The 20137-nt window shown below is 48.6% G+C and overlaps 1 pseudogene across 1 annotated transcript in view; it reads left to right on the top strand.

Annotated features, from left to right (window-relative positions):
• Positions 1-986: 986 nt before the first annotated feature.
• Positions 987-20137, top strand: part of LOC147104966 (scavenger receptor class B member 1-like) — a 56731-nt pseudogene continuing 37580 nt past the window's right edge. The window contains exons 1-2 of the transcript XR_015072383.1: positions 987-1109; positions 17333-17493. The product of XR_015072383.1 is annotated as a scavenger receptor class B member 1-like (transcript). The remainder of the gene's footprint in view (positions 1110-17332; positions 17494-20137) is intronic.

Genomic DNA, 20137 nt, shown 5'->3' with positions numbered 1-20137 from the left:
CAGGTGTTGGGAGGTGTGACTGGCCAGGTGTTGGGAGGTTTGAGTGACCAGGTGTTGGGAGGTGTGAGTGGCCAGGTGTTGGGAGCTGTGACTGGCCAGGTGTTGGGAGGTGTGAGTGACCAGGTGTTGGGCGGTATGAGTGGCCAGGTGCTGGGATGTGTGACTGGCCAGGTGTTGGGAGCTGTGACTGGCCAGGTGTTGGGAGGTGTGACTGGCCAGTTGTTGGGAGGTGTGGGTGACCAGGTGTTGGGAGGTGCGAGTGGCCAGGTGTTGGGAGCTGTGACTGGCGAGGTGTAGGGAGGTGTGAGTGACCAGGTGTTGGGCGGTATGGCTGGCCAGGTGTTGGGATGTGTGACTGGCCAGGTGTTGGGAGGTGTGACTGGTCAGGTGTTGAGAGCTGTGACTGCCAGGTGTTGGGAGGTGTGATTGGCCAGGTGTTGGGAGCTGTGACTGCCAGGTGTTGGGAGGTGTGACTGGTCAGGTGTTGGGAGCTGTGACTGCCAGGTGTTGGGAGGTGTGACTGGCCAGGTGTTGGGAGCTGTGATTGGCCAGGTGTTGGGAGCTGTGACTGGCCAGGTGTTGGGAGCTGTGACTGGCCAGGTGTTGGGAGGTGTGAGTGACCAGGTGTTGGGCAGTATGAGTGGCCAGGTGTTGGGAGCTGTGACTGGCCAGGTGTTGGGAGCTGTGACTGGCCAGGTTTTGGGAGCTGTGACTGGCCAGGTGTTGGGAGCTGTGACTGGCCAGGTGTTGGGAGCTGTGACTGGCCAGGTGTTGGGAGCTGTGACTGGCCAGGTTTTGGGAGCTGTGACTGGCCAGGTGTAGGGAGGTGTGAGTGACCAGGTGTTGGGCGGTATGACTGGCCAGGTGTTGGGAATCTCGGTTTCTTTAGATTATTAACAAGTGCTGCGCCGCCCCTCCCTTAATTGCTGGCCACTCCTCCAGGTGCCGGTTGTTGCTCAAGTGCCGGCTGTTCCCGAGTTGTGGCGATGAGGGTGACGGTGAGGAGATCGGTGCTGGTGCTGGTGCTGGTGGTCGGACTCCTGTTCGCCGGACTCGGAGTAGTGCTGATCTTTGTCGGGCCGGTCATTATCCGGGATCAGGTTATTAAGGTAAGCGAGAGTCCGGGACAAACACCGAGTCTGAATCGTGAAGTGAACAGATTGTTTAAACCTGTGAGAATTACTTTAAAATAATGACGTTTCATTTATTACAACCTCGAGCGATGCTTTAAAGGAATTTACTTTCATTTTTAAAATGCAGCTGTTCAGTGTTTTGACTGTAGTGTTGTGCTATTCCTCGGCTTATGTTGCATTTGGTCCAAAATTTGATATTTGCTGCAGTTTACTGTATACAGTTGACAGTGTCAGGGTGCCGGGGGTCCAGGTGGGGGTGCCGGGGGTCCAGCTGTGGGTGCCGGGGTTCCAGGTGGGGGTGCCGGGGGTCCAGGTGGAGGTGCCGGGGGTCCAGGTGGGGGGCCGGGGGTCCAGGTGGGGGTGCCGGGGGTCCAGGTGGGGGTGCCGGAGGTCCAGGTGGGGGTGCCGGCGGTCCAGGTGGGGGTGCCGGCGGTCCAGGTGGGGTGCCGGGGGTCCAGGTGACAGTAGCACTCATCCATCTCTGCTTCTGCAAAGCTCCCACGTCTCTCCTCCACCCCTGTGATTTAATGTCACCCTCCCAAGCACAGCCTAGAGACACCCAGTGAGGATTAGTTAGTGAGATTGAGGGAAGTGCACAAGGAATGCATTGAACACGAGGCCAGGAGGTGCAAAATGGTTGGAGTGTTGGCAGTCGTCAGAATCACCTGAGTAACCTCGAATCCAAATCTCATGAGGCTGGCATTTAAAAGAAAGAAACGCAGAAAATGCTGGAAATACTCAGCAGGTCAGGCAACATCTGTAGAGAGAGAAACAGAGTTAACGCTTCAGGTCGATGACCCTTTGTCAGAACTGGAAAAAGTTAGAGATGTAACAGTTTTTAAGCAAGTGTAGGGTCAAAGAACGGGGGAGGGGAGGAAAGGACAAAAGGACGGTCTGAGATAGGGTGGAAAGCAGGAGAGATTAAATGACAAAAGGGATGATGGTGAAAGGCAAAAGAAGATAGTAATGGGACAAGTTAAGTAACAAAAGATGGGCCTAGAGGAGCTGTAAATGGGAATATCAGAATCATCCACTACAGCTGCCGTCTGAAAAAATGGGAACAATGGTTATGGTCTGAAATTGTTGAACTCAGTGTTGAGTCCAGAAGGCTGTAAAGTGCCTAATAGAAAGATGAGGTGCTGTTCCTTGAGCTTACGTTGAGCTTCATTGGAACAGTGTAGGAGGCCGAGGACCGAGAGGTCAGAGTGGGAATGGAGCGGAGAATTAAAATGGCAAGCAACCGGAAGCTCAAGGACACGCTTGTGGACTGACCGGAGGTGTTCTGCAAAGCTATCACCCAATCTGCGTTTGGTCTCCCCAATGTAGAGGAGACCGCATCGTGAGCAGCGAATACAGTATATTAAATAGCAAGAAGTACAAGTAAATCACTGTTTCACCTGGAAGGGGTGTTTGGGGCCCTAGACAGTGGGAAGGGGGGAGGTAAAAGGGCATGTGTTGCATCTCCTGCGCTTGCACGGGAAGGTGCTGTGGAAAGGGGAGAGGGTGTTGGGGGTGATGGAAAAGAAAGACATTTGCAGAGAATCAAAACCATGTTCATGCACTGGGATGATATCCCAGCAGGTGCTGCAGGTGGGTGGAGGGTTTGGGTAGAAATAATATTAACTGAAGATAAAAAAAAGAAGGCTTGAGAGCAAAGGTCAGAGTACAGAAAGTGAGAAATACACCGTCAGGAAATTTGGACAGGGTGGGGACAGTTTCCCAGATCTGAGTTCTGTGCACAAATACACAAATATAAGGAATAAAACAAGTGAATTAGAAGCACAAATTCAGTTTAAAGGGTATGATGTAATAGCCATCATAGAGGCCTGGCTACAAGCTGAGCATGACTGGGAGCTAAATATTCCAGTGTTCTCAATTCAGCACTGTTCCTTTAGATTGGAAAATTGCACATGTCACTCTGCTTTTTAAGAATGGCGAGAGAGGGAAACCAGGGAATTATAGGCCAGTTAGCCTAACATCTGTTGTGGGGAAATTGCTAGAGGTCTTCCTGTCAAATGTATGAATGGAGAGTCCCTTCTGTGATTGGCTCCCCATGGCCCACGTGATCCCAGGGATGCTGCGAACTACCTGCGCCTCTGGGATACGTGGGCCCTGCGCACTGGCAGTTTGGAGAGGCCCAGCATCGGAATTGTGCGCGTTCCGGGAGCCCTCAGGTAAGGGCACAGATTTTTCCAGATTGCAGTCCTCCGCCCGTGGGAGGCCTGCGATCGGAATATCTGGGCCATGGTCTTCCAGAAGGCTTCAATAAAGTCCCTCATAAGAGATTGTTAGCTAAAGTTGAAGCCCATGGAATTGAGGGCAAACTATTGACCTGGTTGGGAGATTCGCCCAGCGGCAGGAGACAGAGAGTAGGGATAATGGGCAGGTACTCAAATTGGCAGGATGTGACTATTGGTGTCCTGCAGGGATCTGTGTTGGGGCCTCAACTATTCACTGTATTTATGAATGACTTAGATGATGGGGAAAGAGAGCCACATATCCAACTTTGCTGATGAAACAAAGATAGGTGGCACTGTAAGCAGTGTATCTACAAAGGGATGTTAATAGATTAAGTGAATGGAGGAAAACTGCAGCAAATGGATTTCAATGTAGGCAACTGTGAGGTCAACCACTTTGGGCCTAAAAATGATAGAACGGGGTACTTTCTAAATAGTAAAAAGGAAGAAACAGTGAGGCCCAAAGAGACTTCGGGGTCCAGGTACATAGATAATTAAAATGTCTTGTACAAGTACAGAAAATAATCAAAAAGGCTAATGGAATTCTGGCCTTTATATCTAGAGGACTACAATACAAGGGGTAGAAGTTATGCTGGAGTACTTTGAGCAGTTCTGGGCAGTACACCGTAGGAAGGATATAGTGGCCAAGCACAAACGTCTTCTTTTGTGCTAGGCATGATTCCAGCCAGTGGAGAATTTTCCCCCTGATTCCCATTGACTTCAGTTTTACTAGGACTCCTTGATGCCACACTTGGTCAAATGTTGCCTTGATGTTGAGGGCAGTCACTCTCACCTCACCTGGAATTCAGCTCTTTTGTCCATGCTTGGACCAAGGCTGTAATGAGGTGTGGAGCTGAGTGGCCCTGGCGGAACCCAAACTGTGCGTCGGTGAACAGGTTATTGGTGAGTAAGTACCTCTTGATAGCACTGTTCATGACCCCTTCTATCACTTTGCTGATGATTAAGAGTAGAATGATGGGGCAGTAATTGGCCGGATTGGATTTATCCTGCTTTTTGTGGAGAGCACATACCTGGGCAGTTTTCCACTTTGTCGGGTAGGTGCCAGTTTTGTAGCTGTACTGGAACAGTGCAGTGTAGATTTACCAGAATGATACCTGGACTCCAAGTGTTAAATTACGAGGAGAGATTACACAAATTAGGGTTGTATTCCCTGGAATTTAGGTGGTTAAGGTATGATTTTGATCGAAGTTTTCAAGATATTAAGGGGAACTGACAGGGTAGAAACTATTTCCGCTGGTTGGAGAGTGAAGGACAGGGGACACAGCCTAAAAATTAGAGCCAGACCTTTCAAGTGTGAAGTTAGGAAACACTTCTACACACAAAGGGTGGTAGAAGCTTGGAACTCTCTTCCACAAATGGCAGTTGACGCTAGGCCAATTGTTAATTTTAAATCTGAGATTGATAGATTTTTGTTAGTCAAAGGTATTAAGGGATATGGGCCAAAGATGGGGATATGGAGTTAGATCGCAGATAAGACATGATCTCACTGAATGGCAGAACAGGCTCGAGGGACTGAATGGCCTCCTCCTGTTCCTATGTTGCTAGAATCATATAATTTTACAGCACAGCAGGAAGCCAATTGACCCATTATGTCTCTGCTGGCACTCCAAGAGCTATCTGCTCAGTCCCATTCTCTGTCCTTTCCCTACACACGTAAATTTTTATTTTCCAAATATTTATTCACTTCCCTTTTAAAAGGTTTCCTTACCCCTATTTTTCTGGTCAGACATGAGACAGCCATTTCCATGTCCCGACCACTTCGCATATAATCAGGGTGGTCATGGAACCAAACTAGCGAGTACAAGGAAATGCGGAGTGAGTGTGCAGCCTTCCCCTCGCTGGTTTCCAGGTGGTCAGAGGTCCCGCGGGAATCAGGCGAGAGTCTCATTAATATATGCTAATTGGAGTCAAATTACAGCCCCCAGTCCTATTTCCGATTCTGCCCAAATCGGGATGCAGACATTTTCTGCGATATTTAAAGGGATCCTCCGGTAAAACTGCGGAAAGTTTTAGGAGACATTTTGCTAGTATTCGATAGTGTTTTAGAAATGCTGCAGCTCCTGAACTCGACCCACGGACTGCAGCAGTTGAAGAAGGCTCCAGAACACTAGAGGGACTTTAGGAACTGCAATTATTTCTTCATGGGGTGATCCTGAGAATTGCACTCTGGCAGAGGAGAAAGAAGAGGATTGGAGCAGTCTAGGCCTCCCTCCTCCTCGCCACCCCTCAACAGAGGATCTAAGGACAGTTACAAAAGCACCAGGACAGCCTGAGGACTCTCCGCATCTTTAAACCAATCCCCTTCCACCACCACCCTCCTCCGCCTGGCTGCACTTGTTCCCACATTGAACAACCTTTCCTTTGACTCCACTCACTTCCTCCAAATTAAAGGTGTTGCTATGGGAACCCGCGTGGGACCTAGCTATGCCTGCCTTTTCGTGGGATATGTGGAAAATTCTTTGTTCTTTGTTCCAGTCCTACTCAGGTCCCCTCCCTCACCTCTTTTTCTGGGTACATTGATGACTGTATTTCATTCACTTTGCTTCCAATTTCCACCCTTCCGTCACCTTCACATGGTCCATCTCTAACTTTTCCCTTCCCTTCCTTGACTTCTCTGTCTCCATTTCTGGGGATAGGCTATCGACAAACATCCACTGTAAGCCCACTGCCTCCCACAGCTACCTGGACTACACTTCCTCCCACTCCGTTTCCTGTAAGGACTCTATTCCATTCTCCCAGTTTCTCCGTCTCTGTCACATCTGTTCTGACGATGCCACCTTCCATACGAATGATTCCGCTATGTCTTCCTTTTTCCTCAACCGAGGATTCCCTTCCACCGTGGTTGACACGGCCCTCGACCATGTCAGTTCCATTTCCCGCACTTCTGCTCTCACCCCTTCCCCTCCCTCCCAGAACCACGATAGGGTTCCCCGTGTCCTCGCCTTTCACCCCATCATCCTCCACATTGAACGGATCATCATCTGTCATTTTCGCCACCTCCAGCGTGATTCCACCACCAAACACATCTTCCCCTCACCTCCCCTTTCAGCATTCCGTAGGGACCGCTCCCTTCGCAACACCCTAGTCCACTTCTCAATCACCCCCAACACCTCCTCCCCTTCCCATGGCACCTTCCCGTGCAAACGCAGGAGACGCAGTACCTGCTCTTTTTACCTCCTCCCTTCCCACTGTCCAGAGCCCCAAACACTCCTTCCAGGTGAAATAGCGATTTATTTGTACTTCTTTCAAATTAGTGTACTATATTCGCTGCTCACAAAGCGGTCTCCTCTACATTGGGGAGACCAAACACAGTCGCTTGTCACTTTAATTCTCCACCCCACTCCCACTCTAACCTCAACCTCTTACACTGTTCTAATGAAGCTCAACGTAAGCTTGAGGAACAGCACCTCATCTTTCGATTAGGCACTTTACAGCCTTCTGGACTCAACATCGAGTTCAACAATTTCAGACCATAACCTCTGCTCCCATTTTTTCAGGCAGCAGTTGCTGGTAATAATTCTGATATACCCATTTTCACCTCCTCTAGACCCATCTTTTGTTTCTTTGCTTTCCCATTACCATCCCCTTTTGCCTCGCACCATCACCCCTTTTGTCATTTAATCTCTCCTGCCTTTCAATCTATCACAGACCTTCCCTTTTGTTCTTTCCTTCCCTCCCCCTTTCCCTGTCCCTGTACTTGCTTAAAATCTGTTACATCTCCAACTTTTTCCAGTTCTGACGAAAGGTCATCGAGCTGAAACGTTAACTCTGTTTCTCTCTCCACGGATACTGCCTGACTTGCTGAGTATTTCCAGCATTTTCTGCTTTTATCCAAGGACATTTGTAGCTTTTGGCTCATCAGATGTCTTGGGGATCTGATCTTAGAATTCAAACTAAACTCGTTAAAAGTAAATCCAGAAAAACCTTCACACAAAGAGTTGTGAGAATGTGGAACTCGGTGCCCAGGCAGGCCATAGATACAAATCCAATACAAAGTCCGATACTTGCTTCAGGGATAAGCGTGTTAAGGGTGATGGAGAGAATGCAGGGAATGAAAATCCAAAAGATTTAAGCTGCCATGGATAACAAAATGGTAGAACAGGCCTGGGTTTCTGCTCCTATTTCACAATCAATGTACAAGTGTTCGCGTGTGCAAGGCTGCACCAACTTATTGTGTAAGACAGAAATTAACCTTAGTACTGTAAGGATTTTCCACAGCTTATTTATCCTTCAATGACATAAGGTTTAATGTCTTGTGTAAAGTTTAATGACTCTTATCATTGTGATTACTATAAACTTTATTGCAGACCAAATTTTGTACATGATCCACGTCTGTGGGGTTCAGTTATTTAAAGATAAGAAAGCCCAATGCAATTGTGTCAAGTTAAATGATACGTTCAAGAGTCGATTGTGTGATGGTAACTCTGTGGGGTGATTTCGAGCCTTGTGGCAGAAACTGAAACCCAGCACTTGGTGACCAGCAGGTGACTGAATCAAGACCTCAAATACCAATTTAGGATAGAGTGGCCATTGAGCAAAGCTCTGCTCAACAGCAGAATGACGAGGCCATTAAGTTCTACCATGATGCGAGCAGGGAGTTATAGAACTTACACATAGCCACAAGGTGTCAGCCGTGGCTCAGTGGGCAGCACTCTTGCTTCTGAGTCAGAAAATCGTTCAAGTCCCACTCCAGAGACTTGAGCATAAAATCTAGGCTGACATTCCTAGTCTGTGCCGCCTAGGCTGCCAGCGTTGTCCCATCTGCTGCAGACTACATGTGGAACATGGACAGCTCCTGCCATAGACATTACAACAGCATTAAAGATTCACACAACCGAGCCTTCATTCTTGCAGGACAAGCTGGCGCACAATACGTGGGATCAGACGAGGAGTGGTCACATCCTATCCCTACTCAAGGAGGAGGCCAGGACATTATGGGCAGGGGAGGCTGGAGGCCATGTTCCACAGAGTTTCTACATGACTTGCCCACTTTTTCCCACCTTACAGCAATCTCACTCTACATGACACACTGAAGCTGCTACAGAAGGAGACTGATTGCTGTACACCAGGAACATTGACTACCTGCCAGTGAGATGGCAAGCATTATAACGGAGTTGAGCTTCAACTTGTGTGGGGTCTTGTTAACAGCAGTGAGACCATGCAGTCACCCATAGAGCAAGTGGCCAACTGCGGAAACACTGCCTCTGGTGGACAACTCCAGGAACACTGCCTCTGGTGGCAGCTCCAGGAACACTGCCTCTGGTGGCAGCTCCAGGAACACTGCCTCTGGTGGCAGCTCCAGGAACACTGCCTCTGGTGGGACCTTCAGGAACATTGACTCTGGTGGCAGCTCCGACAGCTACCATATTGGCTCGAAGGTTCAGCATCTCCTCTGGCTTTCAAAGGACGGGGCTTCAAGAGCATCTCATCACGCCTGCACTAGCCATGCCTCTAGCCAAGCTGTTCCAGTAGAGCTACAATGCTGGTATCTACCTAACAATGTGGAAAATTGCCCAGGGAAGTGGGACTCGCTGAAGTGCTCTTGCAGACAGCAGGCATGGGCTCGACACGCCGAATGGCCTCCTTCTGTGCTGTAACCATTCTATGATTCTATTCTAGGTATGTCCTGTCCACAAAAAGCAGGACAAATCCAATCTGGCCAATTACCGCCCCATCAGCCTACTCTCGATCATCAGCAATGTGATGGAAGGTGTCGTCGACAGTGCTATCAAGCAGCACTTACCCACCAATAACCTGCTCACTGATGTTCAGTTTCGGTTCCACCAAGACCACTCGACTCCTGACCTCATTATAGCTTTGGTCCAAACATGAACAAAGGAGCTGAATTCCAAGGTGAGGTGAGAGTGACTGCCCTTAACATCAAGGCAGCATTTGATCGAGTGTGGCATCAAGGAACCCTAATAAAATTGAAGTCACTGGGAATCGGGGGGAGTCATACCTAGCACAAAGGAAGATGGTTGTGGTTGTTGGAGGCCAATCATCTCAGCCCCAGGACATCACTGCAGGAGTTCCTCAGGGCAGTGTTTCAGGCCCAACCATCTTCAGCTGCTTCACCAATGACCTTCCCTCCATCATAAGAAGTGGGGATTTTCATTGATGACTGCATAGACTTCAGTTCTATTCACAGCTCCTCCGATAATGAAGCAGTCCATGCCCGCATGCAACAAGACCTGGACGCCATTCAGGCTTAGGCTGGTAAGTGGCAAGTAACATTCATGCCGCACAAGTGCCAGGCAATGACTATCTCCAACAAGCGAGAGTCTAACCACCTCCACTTGACATTCAACGGCATTACCACCATCGAATCCCCCACCATCAACATCCTGGGGGTCACCATTGACCGGAAATTTAACTGGACCAGCCACATAAATACTGTGACTACAAGAGCAAGTCAGAATCTGGGTATTCTGCGGCGAGTGACTCACCTCCTGACTCCCCAAATCCTTTCCACCATCTACAAGGCACAAGCCAGGAGTATGATGGAATACTCTCCACTTGCTTGGATAAGTGCAGCTCCAACAACACTCAAGAATATCAACACCATCCAGGACAAAGCATCCCACTTGACTGGCACCCCATCCGCTCCCTATAACCCTTCAAATCAAATCAAATCAACTTTTATTGTCATTGTTAGTGCACAAGTGCAGTACAACGAAATGTAGGCTTGCGGCTCCCGAGAGTGTACAATTTGGATTAGGACACTTAAACATTTCAACATACATTTGTACATATATATTAGCATAAATATGATCATAATAAAGTGCATCGGCAGATGTGCAGGCTTCAGTGTTTATTTGTGGAGTTCAGTAGGATGACAGCCCTGGGAAAGAAGCTGTTCCTAAATCTGGTCGTACGGGTGCGAATGCATCTGTAGCGTCTTCCAGATGGTAGGAGGGCGAACAGACTGTGGCTGGGGTGGGTAGGGTCTTTGATGATGGACCGTGCCCTCCGTAGGCAGCGTTTCTGATATATATGTTCTATGGTCTGTAGCCGGGTGCCGGTAATGCGTTGGGCAGTTTTGACTACCCGCTGCAGGGCTTTCCGGTCATGGGAGCTACAGCTGCTGTACCATAACGTGATACAGTTTGTCAGGATGCTCTCTATAGTGCAGCGGTAGAAGTAAGAGAGGATCGGGGGTGACAGATTACATCCCTTCAGCCTCCTCAAGAAATATAGGCGCTGCTGGGCCTTCTTCACCAGAGAGGAGGTGTTGAGGGACCAGGAGAGGTCTTCCGTGATGTGGACTCCGAGGAACTTGAAGCTGGCCACCCTTTCCACCTCCGCCCCATTGATGTGGATGGGGGTGTGACTTCCGTCTTTGGACTTACTGAAGTCCACGATTATTTCCTTTGTTTTCTTGGTGTTAAGGGCCAGGTTCTTGTCGGCGCACCACTTCACGAGATGCTGGACCTCCTCCCTGTAGGCTGACTCATCGTTGTTGGTGATCTGGCCTACTACCGTGGTGTCATCTGCAAACTTGATGATGGTGTTGGAACCATTAACAGCCACACAGTCGTGGGTGAAGAGGGAGTAGAGGAGGGGGCTCAGCACACATCCTTGTGGGGCCCCCGTGTTCAGGGTCAGGGGGGGGAGGTTTGGTTACCTAATTTGATGGACTGGGGTCTGTTTGTTAGGAAGTCCAGGGTCCAGTTTATCTTGTAAAAATCTGTCTATCTCCAACTTAAATGTATTTAATGACCCAGCCTCCACGGCTCTCTGCGGCAGAGAATTCCACAGATTTACGACCCTCTGAGAGAATAAGTTCCTCCTCATCTCAGTTCTAAAAGGGTGACCTTTTATTCTGAAACTATGCCCCCGAGTTCTAGATTTCCACACGAGGGGAAACATCCTCTCTGCATCTACCCTGTCGAGCCGCCTCAGAATCTTATATGTTTCAATAAGATCACCTCTCATTTTTATAAATTCCAATGAGTATCGGCCCAACCTGCTCAAGCTTTTTTCATAAGTCAACCCCCTCATCTCTGGAATCAACCGTGTGAATCGCCTCTGAACTGCCTCCAATGCAATTATATCCTTCCTTAAATAAGGAGACCAAAACTGTATGCAGTACTCAAGACGTGGTCTCACCAATACCCCATACAGTTGTAGCAGGACTTCCCTGCTTTTATACTCCAACCCCCTTGCAATAAAGGCCAAACTTAATTTTTGTGGTTTATAGATTCTAGGGTCTCTGTTGTGTAGTGGGGAGTGCGAGTAAACAAGGGCCCTTGAGTATAGCATTTAATTGTAGTGTAATTAGTGGTATTGATTTGATTTAATTTAATTTAAATTAATTAAAGCGTAAGCCATGGCAGCACAGCTCGGCCCCATGGCATGCTCCTCCTTCACTATATGGGAAATCAGGGACACTTCCTGTGTCCCTGACGACCATGTGTGCGGGAAGTGTATCCAGCTGCAGCTACTGGCAGACCGCTGGAGCTGTGAATGGATACATACTGGAGCATTTGCGATGCTGAGGACATCGTGATAGCATGTTTAGGGAGTTGGTCACACGGCAGGTAAAAGCTGCACAGGCTGGAAGGGAATGGGTGACCGCCAGACAGAGTAGTAGGTGCAGGCAGGTGGTGCAGGGGTCCCCTGTGGCCATCCCCCTCTCAAACAGATATACCACTTTGGATATTGTTGGGGGAGATGGCTTATTGGGGGAAGGCAGCAGTAGCCAACTTCCTGGAACCATGGGTGGTTCTGCTGCACAGGACGGGAGGAAGAAGAGTGGGAGAGCTATAGTGATAGGGGATTCTATTGTAAGGGGAATAGATAGGTGTTTCTGCGGCCGCAAACGAGACTCCAGGATGGTATGTTGCCTCCCTGGTGCAAGGGTCAAGGGTGTCTCGGAGCAGCTGCAGGGCGTTCTGGAGGGGGAGGGTGAACAGCCAGCTGTCATGGTGCATATAGGTATCAATGATATAGGTAAAAAATGGGATGAGGTCCTAAAAGCTGAATATAGGGAGTTAGGAGGTAAATTAAAACTTAGGACCTCAAAGGTAGTAATCTCAGGATTGCTACCAGTGCCACGTGCTAGCCAGAGTAGAAATAGAAGGATATTTCAGATGAATACGTGACTAGAGGAATGGTGAAAGGGGGAGGGTTTGAAAATCCTGGGACATTGGAACCGGTTCTGGGGGAGGCGGGACCAGAACAAACTGGACGGTTTGCACCTGGGCAGGACCGGGACCAATGTCCTAGGGGGAGTGTTTGCTAGTGCTGTTGGGGAGGGGTTACACTAAAATGGCAGGTGGTTGGGAACCTGTGCAGGGAGACAGAGGAAAGGGAAGCAAGGATAGAAGCAAAAGACAGGAAGGAGAAAAGCAAAAGTGGAAGGGAGAAATCAAGTGTGTAAATCAAACAGGGCCACAGTAAATAATAATTCTAAAAGCACTAAGAGTGTTAAAAAAACAAACCGGAAGGCTTTCTGTCTTAATGCAAGGAGCATTCGTAATGAGGTGGATGAATTAGCTGCGCAAATAGATGTAAATGGATATGATATAATTGGGATTATGGAGACATGGCACCAGGTTGACCAAGGCTGGGAATTCAACATCCAGGGGTATTCAATATTCAGGAAAAGGAGGTGGGGTAGGATTTCTGGTTAAAGAGGAGATTAACACTATTGTAAGGAAGGATATTAGCTCTGATGATGTGGAATCTGTATGGGTAGAGCTGAGAAATACCAAGGGGCAGAAAACATTAGTGGGAGTTGTATACAGACCCCCAAACAGTAATGCTGAGGTTAGGGATGGCATTAAACAGGAAATTAGAGATGCGTGCAATAAGGGCACAGCATTTATCATGGGTGACTTTAATCTACATATAGATTGGGCTAACCAAATTAGTAACAATACTATGGAGCAGGAATTCCTAAAGTGTATACAGGATGGTTTCCTAGACCAATATGTCGAGGAACCAACTAGAAATCAGGCCAACTTAGACTGGGTATTATGTAATGAGAAAGGATTAATTAGCAATCGTGTTGTGCGAGGCCCCTTGGGGAGGAACAATCATAATATGATCGAATTCTTCATTAAGATGCAGAGTGAAGTAATTGACTCACAGACTAGGTTCCTGAATTTAAATAAAGGAAACTGCGATGGTATGAGGTGCGAGTTGGCTAGGATGGATTGGGGAATGTTACTTAAAGGGTTGAAGGTGGATAGGCAATGGTAAACATTTCAAGATCACATGGATGAACTACAGAATTTGTTCATCACTGTCTGGCATAAAAATAAAACAAAAAAGGTGGCACAACTGTGGCTAACAAGGGAAATTAGGGATAGCATAAGATCCAAGGAGAGGACATATAAATGGGCCAGAAAAAGCAGCAAACCTGAGGATTTGGAGCAGTTTAAGATTCAGCAAAGGAGGACAAAAGTATTCATTAAGAGGGGGAAAATAGAGTATTAGAGGAAGCTTGCAGGGAACATAAAAACTGACTGTAAAAGCTTCTATAGATATGTGAAGAGAAAAAGATTGGTGAAGTCAAGCATAGCTCCCTTGCAGTCTGAATCAGGGGAATTTATAATGGGGAACAAAGAAATGACTGACCAATTAAATACATACTTTGGTTCTGTCTTCACAAAGTAGGACACAAATAACCTCCCAGAGATGTCAAGGAACATAGGCCTAGAAATTCGGTGGGCTGCACCACCAGTTAGCACCTAAAGAGGGCACCTAGTGGTTTTAGCACCACTGGCCACACCTCCCGCGAAATTTAGCGGGGCGCTAATGGCGGCGTTTGCCTGTAGCGCTGCGCCACCACCGATGACGTCATCGGTGTGCGCAGCACCCCGCTACCGCCCCGAACGCGATATTGGGTCAAGCCCCCCCGTAGCACCGGTCGCAAATCGCGACCGGTTCAGGGGGGCCTACCTGTGGCGGTAGTGGCGCTAATGAAAGGGGAGGTGGGGGGCGGCCATTTTTTTCGCTGGCTGCCTGCCAGCAGCTCCTCGCACCGCCATCCCCGGCCTCCTGATCCCACCCCCCCACCGGGCAGTGCCGGCTGTGTCCCAAGAGCCCGGCACGTCTCCTCGGCACCGGGCTCTTTTGCCGGCACTCGCGATCAGAGCTCGCGCTGGTGCAGGCCCCGCCCCTTTAAGAAGGGGAGGAAGGCCTGCAGTACCGCAGCATGTGGCTCTGCGGCATGTTGCGCTGCGATATTCAGTTTCAGTGCCCCAAGAGGGACGCGGGGCGCCTCGAGCAGCGCCCCGCTTCCGTTTGGGGCGCTCAAACTGACTATCCCGCTGGTGCTCCCGGCTCCTTCCGGGGCGGGACTTCCGGCGCCCAGGGGAGCTTGGGGTGCCACCGAATTTTTAGCCCATAGAGTCTACTGAGAGGGAGGAACTGAATGAAATCAATATTTTTAGGGAAATTGACGAGATTGAAGGCTGATAAATCCCCAGGGCCTGATAATCTACATCCTAGGGCCCTTAAGGAAGTGGCCCTAGAAATAGTGGATGCATTGCTGGTCATCTTCCAAAATTCTATCGACTCTGGCATAGTTACCATGGATTGGAGGGTAGCTAATGTAACCCCACTATTTAAAAAAGGTGGTAGAGAGAAAACGGGGAATTATAGACCGGTAAGCCTGACATCAGTAGTAGGGAAAATGCTAGAGGCCATTATAAAAGATGTAATAGCAGAGCACTTGGAAAACAGTGATAGGATCGGACAAAGTCAACATGGATTTACAAAAGGTAAATCGTGCTTGACTAATCTACTGGAATTTTTTGAGGATGTAACTGGTAGAATAGATAAGGGAGAACCAGTGGATGTGGTGTATTTGGACTTTCAGAAGGCTTTCGATAAGGTCCCGCATAAGAGATTAGCGTGTAAAGTTAAAGCACGTGGGATTGGGGGTAAGGTACAGAGAACTGGTTGGCAGATAGGAAGCAAAGAGTTGGAATAAACGGGTCTTTTTCCGAGTGGTAGGCAGTGACTAGTGGGGTACCGCAGGGATAGGTGCTGGGACCCCAGCTATTTCACAATATATATTAATGATCTAGACAAGGGAACTAGATGTAATATCTCCAAGTTTGCAGACAACACAAAGCTGGGTGGGCATGTGTGCTGTGAGGAGGATGCCGAGAAACTCCAGTATGATTTGGACAGGTTGGGTGATTGGACAGATGCATGGCAGATGCAGTATAATGTGGATAAATGCGAGGTTATCCACTTTGGTGTCAAAAACAGGAAGGTAGATTATTATCTGAACGGCAATAGATTGGGAGAAGGGGAAGTGCAACGAGACCTGGGTGTCCTTGTGCACCAGTCACTGAAGGTAAGCATGCAGAAGCAGCAGGCAGTTAAGAAGGCAAATGGTATGTTGGCCTTCGTAGCGAGAGAATTCGAGTACAGGAGCAAGGATGTCTTGCTGCAGTTGTACAGGGCCTTGGTGAGACCACACCTTGAGTATTGTGTGCAGTTTTGGTCGCCTTATCTGAGGAAGGATGTTCTTGACATGGAGAGAGTGCAGCGAAGATTCACCAGGCTGATACCTGGGATGGCAGGAATGACGTATGAGGAGAGATTGGGTCGATTGGGCTTATACTTGCTGGTGTTTAGAAGAATGAGAGGGGATCTCATTGAAACTTATAAAATTCTTACAGGACTAGACAGACTAGATGCAGGAAGGATGTTCCCGATGGTCGGGGAGTCCAGAACCAGGGGTCACAGTCTAAGGATAAGGGGTAAGCCATTTAGGACAGAGATGAGGAGAAATTTCTTCACCCAGAGAGTGGTGAACCTGTGGAATTCTCTACCACAGAAGGCAGTTGAGGCCAATTCATTAAATATATTCAGGAAGGAGTTAGATATATTTCTTAAGGCTAAAGGGATCAAGGGATATGGGGAGAAAGCGGGGACAGGGTACTGAATTTGGACGATCAGCCATGATCTCATTAAATGGTGGAGCAGGCTCGAGGGGCCGAATGGCCTACTCTTGCTCCTTTCTTCTATGTTTCTTCTATATTTAACATTCCATTTGCCTTTTTGATTACTTCTTGTACCTGCATGCTAACTTTTTGTGTTTCATGTACAAGGACTCCCAGGTCCCTCTGAACTGTAACATTTTGTAATCTCTCTCCATTTAAATAATAATTTGCTTTTTTATTTTTCCTGCCAAAGTGGATAACCTCGCACTTTCCCACATTATACTCCATCTGCCAAATGTTTGCCTACTCACTTAGCTTGTCTATATTCCTTTGCAGATTCTTTGAGTCCTATGCACAACTTGCTTTCCCATCCATCTTTGTATCATCCGCAAACTTGGCTACATTACATTCGGTCCCTTCAGCCAAGTCATTAATGTAGATTGTAAATAGTTGAGGCCCCAGCACCGATCCCTGTGGCACCCCATTAGTCTCCCTTGCTGCAGCCCCTGGGGAAGCGCATCGTAGGAGCATATCATAACCGAGTACCAAAGACAGGCAATAAGGACTTGTATGAGTGATTTTTAGTTCTCTATGTTTGGTATAAACAGTTGCAACATGAAGAGTGATGAAGTATCTTGGTGCAGTCATCCTTTTTCTCTTAGATTTCTGTGATCTTAATATTCTTAGTTTTGTAAGAGCAACATCCATGAAATGGGATGATTTCAGGATGCTCAGATGGTGGGCGTGAGGACCTTTGTTTCGATGCTTGGCAGGACTGCTGGTCCATTGTGTGCGGTGATTCAGCTGAACCTCTCAATAACTTTCTGCCTCAATTATCTGGCAGCTGATGAGACTGGTGGCCCTTGCTCCCTGCACATCCTCCTCTTACTCCTCTTCCTCTTCCTCCCCTTGCTCTGCTCTTCCACCTCCTCCTCTTCCTCCTCCTGCTCTTCTTCCTCCTCTTCTTCCTCATCCTCATCCTGTTTCCGTATTGTAATTTCTAAGTTAATCTGTGTTTTGTTTTTGGATTTAGAATGTTCAGATTGACCCCAGCAATGGGTTTGCTTACTCAGTGTGGCGAGACATGCCTATTCCATTCTACATATCCGTCTATTTCTTTCATATCGTGAATCCAGAGGCAATTCTCCGTGGAGAGAAACCTGTTGTTGCACAGCAAGGACCATATGTTTACAGGTATGTTATTTAGGAAATATTCCCTTTATTCCAAATCTAAATGTTATTGTCCCAGGAATTGTTGATGTTTGTATTCATTACTACAGGATTTGGGAGCAGGGAAAGCAAACACAAAATACACTAACTTATTGAGCATAAAATGGACTGCTGCGAAGGAGGAATCTGTGCCTGGCGCTCTGGGATATAAGCTGGGGTACTCAGTGCAACTTATATACAGCAGCGAAGCTGGTTATTTTTGTCTGGTGGCTCATGTGCCAACATTCACAACACAGCTGGTGAACCTGCAAATCACAGACTGTGGCCGAAACCAAGGATTCCCATTAAAAGAAACAAAGGGGGAGATCAGAAGATTTTTTTCATAAAAAGGTTTATTCATAGAATCATAGAATCTTACAGGATAAAAAGAGGCCATTCAGCCCATCATTACTGCGCCGGCTCTTTGAAAGATTCTCTCCAATTAATTCCACTTCCCTGCTCTTTTCCCATGGCCCTGCAAATTTTTCCCCTTCGAGTATTTATCCAATTCACTTTTGAAAGTTATTATTGAATCTGCTTCCACCGCCCTTTCAGGCAGCACATTCCAGATCACAACTTGCTGCGTAAAAAAAAATTCTCCTCATCTCCCCTCTGGTTCTTTTACCAATCACCTTAAATCTGTGTCCTCTGGTTACCGACACTTCTGCCATTGGAAACAGTTTCTCTTGTGTGGTGTCCAGAATTGGACACAATACTCCAGCTGAGGCCTAACCAGTGTTTTATAAAGGTTCAGCATAACTTCTTTGCTTTTGTACTCTATGCCTCTATTAATAAAGCCAAAGGTCCCGTTTGCCTTTTGAACAGCCATCTCAACTTGTCCTGCCACCTTCAAAGATTTGTGTACATACACCCACAAGTCTCTCTGCTTCTGCACCCACTTTGGAATTGTACCATTTAGTTTATATTTCCTCACCTCCTGTTATTAAAATAATAAAAAAATTGAGCCTAATAATACATTCTAGATTGTCAAAAACTCTACAATCAAGATTAGAACATGGAAGGTGCACAGACCATTTAGATTAACTACTTTACACAGATGGTGGTGAGAGTGTGGAATGGACTGGCCAGGGCAGTGAGTGTGGAATGGACTGACCAGGACAGTGTGTGTGGAATGGACTGACCAGGGCAGTGAGTGTGGAATGGACTGACCAGAGCAGCGAGTGTGGAATGGACTGACCAGAGCAGCGAGTGTGGAATGGACTGACCAGAGCAGCGAGTGTGGAATGGACTGACCAGAGCAGCGAGTGTGGAATGGACTGACCGGGGCAGTGAGTGTGGAATGGACTGACCAGGGCAGTGTGTGTGGAATGGACTGACCAGAGCAGCGAGTGTGGAATGGACTGACCAGAGCAGCGAGTGTGGAATGGACTGACCAGGGCAGTGAGTGTGGAATGGACTGACCAGGGCAGTGAGTGTGGAATGGACTGACCAGGGCAGCGAGTGTGGAATGGACTGACCGGGGCAGTGAGTGTGGAATGGACTGACCGGGGCAGTGAGTGTGGAATGGACTGACCGGGGCAGTGAGTGTGGAATGGACTGACCAGGGCAGTGACTGTGGAATGGACTGACCGGGGCAGTGAGTGTGGAATGGACTGACCGGGGCAGTGAGTGTGGAATGGACTGACCGGGGCAGTGAGTGTGGAATGGACTGACCGGGGCAGTGAGTGTGGAATGGACTGACCGGGGCAGTGAGTGTGGAATGGACTGACCGGGGCAGTGAGTGTGGAATGGACTGACCGGGGCAGTGAGTGTGGAATGGACTGACCGGGGCAGCGAGTGTGGAATGGACTGACCGGGGCAGCGAGTGTGGAATGGACTGACCGGGGCAGCGAGTGTGGAATGGACTGACCAGAGCAGCGAGTGTGGAATGGACTGACCAGGGCAGTGAGTGTGGAATGGACTGACCAGGGCAGCGAGTGTGGAATGGACTGACCGGGGCAGCGAGTGTGGAATGGACTGACCGGGGCAATGAGTGTGGAATGGACTGACCAGGGCAGTGAGTGTGAAATGGACTGACCGGGGCAGTGAGTGTGGAATGGACTGACCAGGGCAGTGAGTGTGGAATGGATTGACCAGGGCAGGGAGTGTGGAATGGACTGACTGGGGCAGTGAGTGTGGAATGAACTGACCGGGGCAGCGAGTGTGGAATGGACTGACCGGGGCAGCGAGTGTGGAATAGACTGACCAGGGCAGTGAGTGTGGAATGGAATGACCAGGGCAGCGAGTGTGGAATGGACTGACCAGGGCAGCGAGTGTGGAATGGACTGACCAGGGCAGCGAGTGTGGAATGGACTGACCAGGGCAGCGAGTGTGGAATGGACTGACCAGGGCAGTGAGTGTGGAATGGACTGACCAGGGCAGCGAGTGTGGAATGGACTGACCAGGGCAGTGAGTGTGGAATGGACTGACCAGGGCAGTGAGTGTGGAATGGACTGACCCGAGCAGTGAGTGTGGAATGGACTGACCGGGGCAGTGAGTGTGGAATGGACTGGCCGGGGCAGTGAGTGTGGAATGGACTGACCCGAGCAGTGAGTGTGGAATGGAATGACCGGAGCAGCGAGTGTGGAATGGACTGACCAGGGCAGTGAGTGTGGATTGGACTGACCGG

The sequence above is a fragment of the Somniosus microcephalus genome, chromosome 19 (assembly GCF_052327205.1).
Source record: "Somniosus microcephalus isolate GS21.2 chromosome 19, FLI_Smic_1.0, whole genome shotgun sequence".
In the NCBI taxonomy this organism is placed as follows: Eukaryota; Metazoa; Chordata; class Chondrichthyes; order Squaliformes; family Somniosidae; genus Somniosus; species Somniosus microcephalus.
Note: the sequence above shows the minus strand (reverse complement) of the source record. Positions and strands in the feature narration are given on the sequence as shown.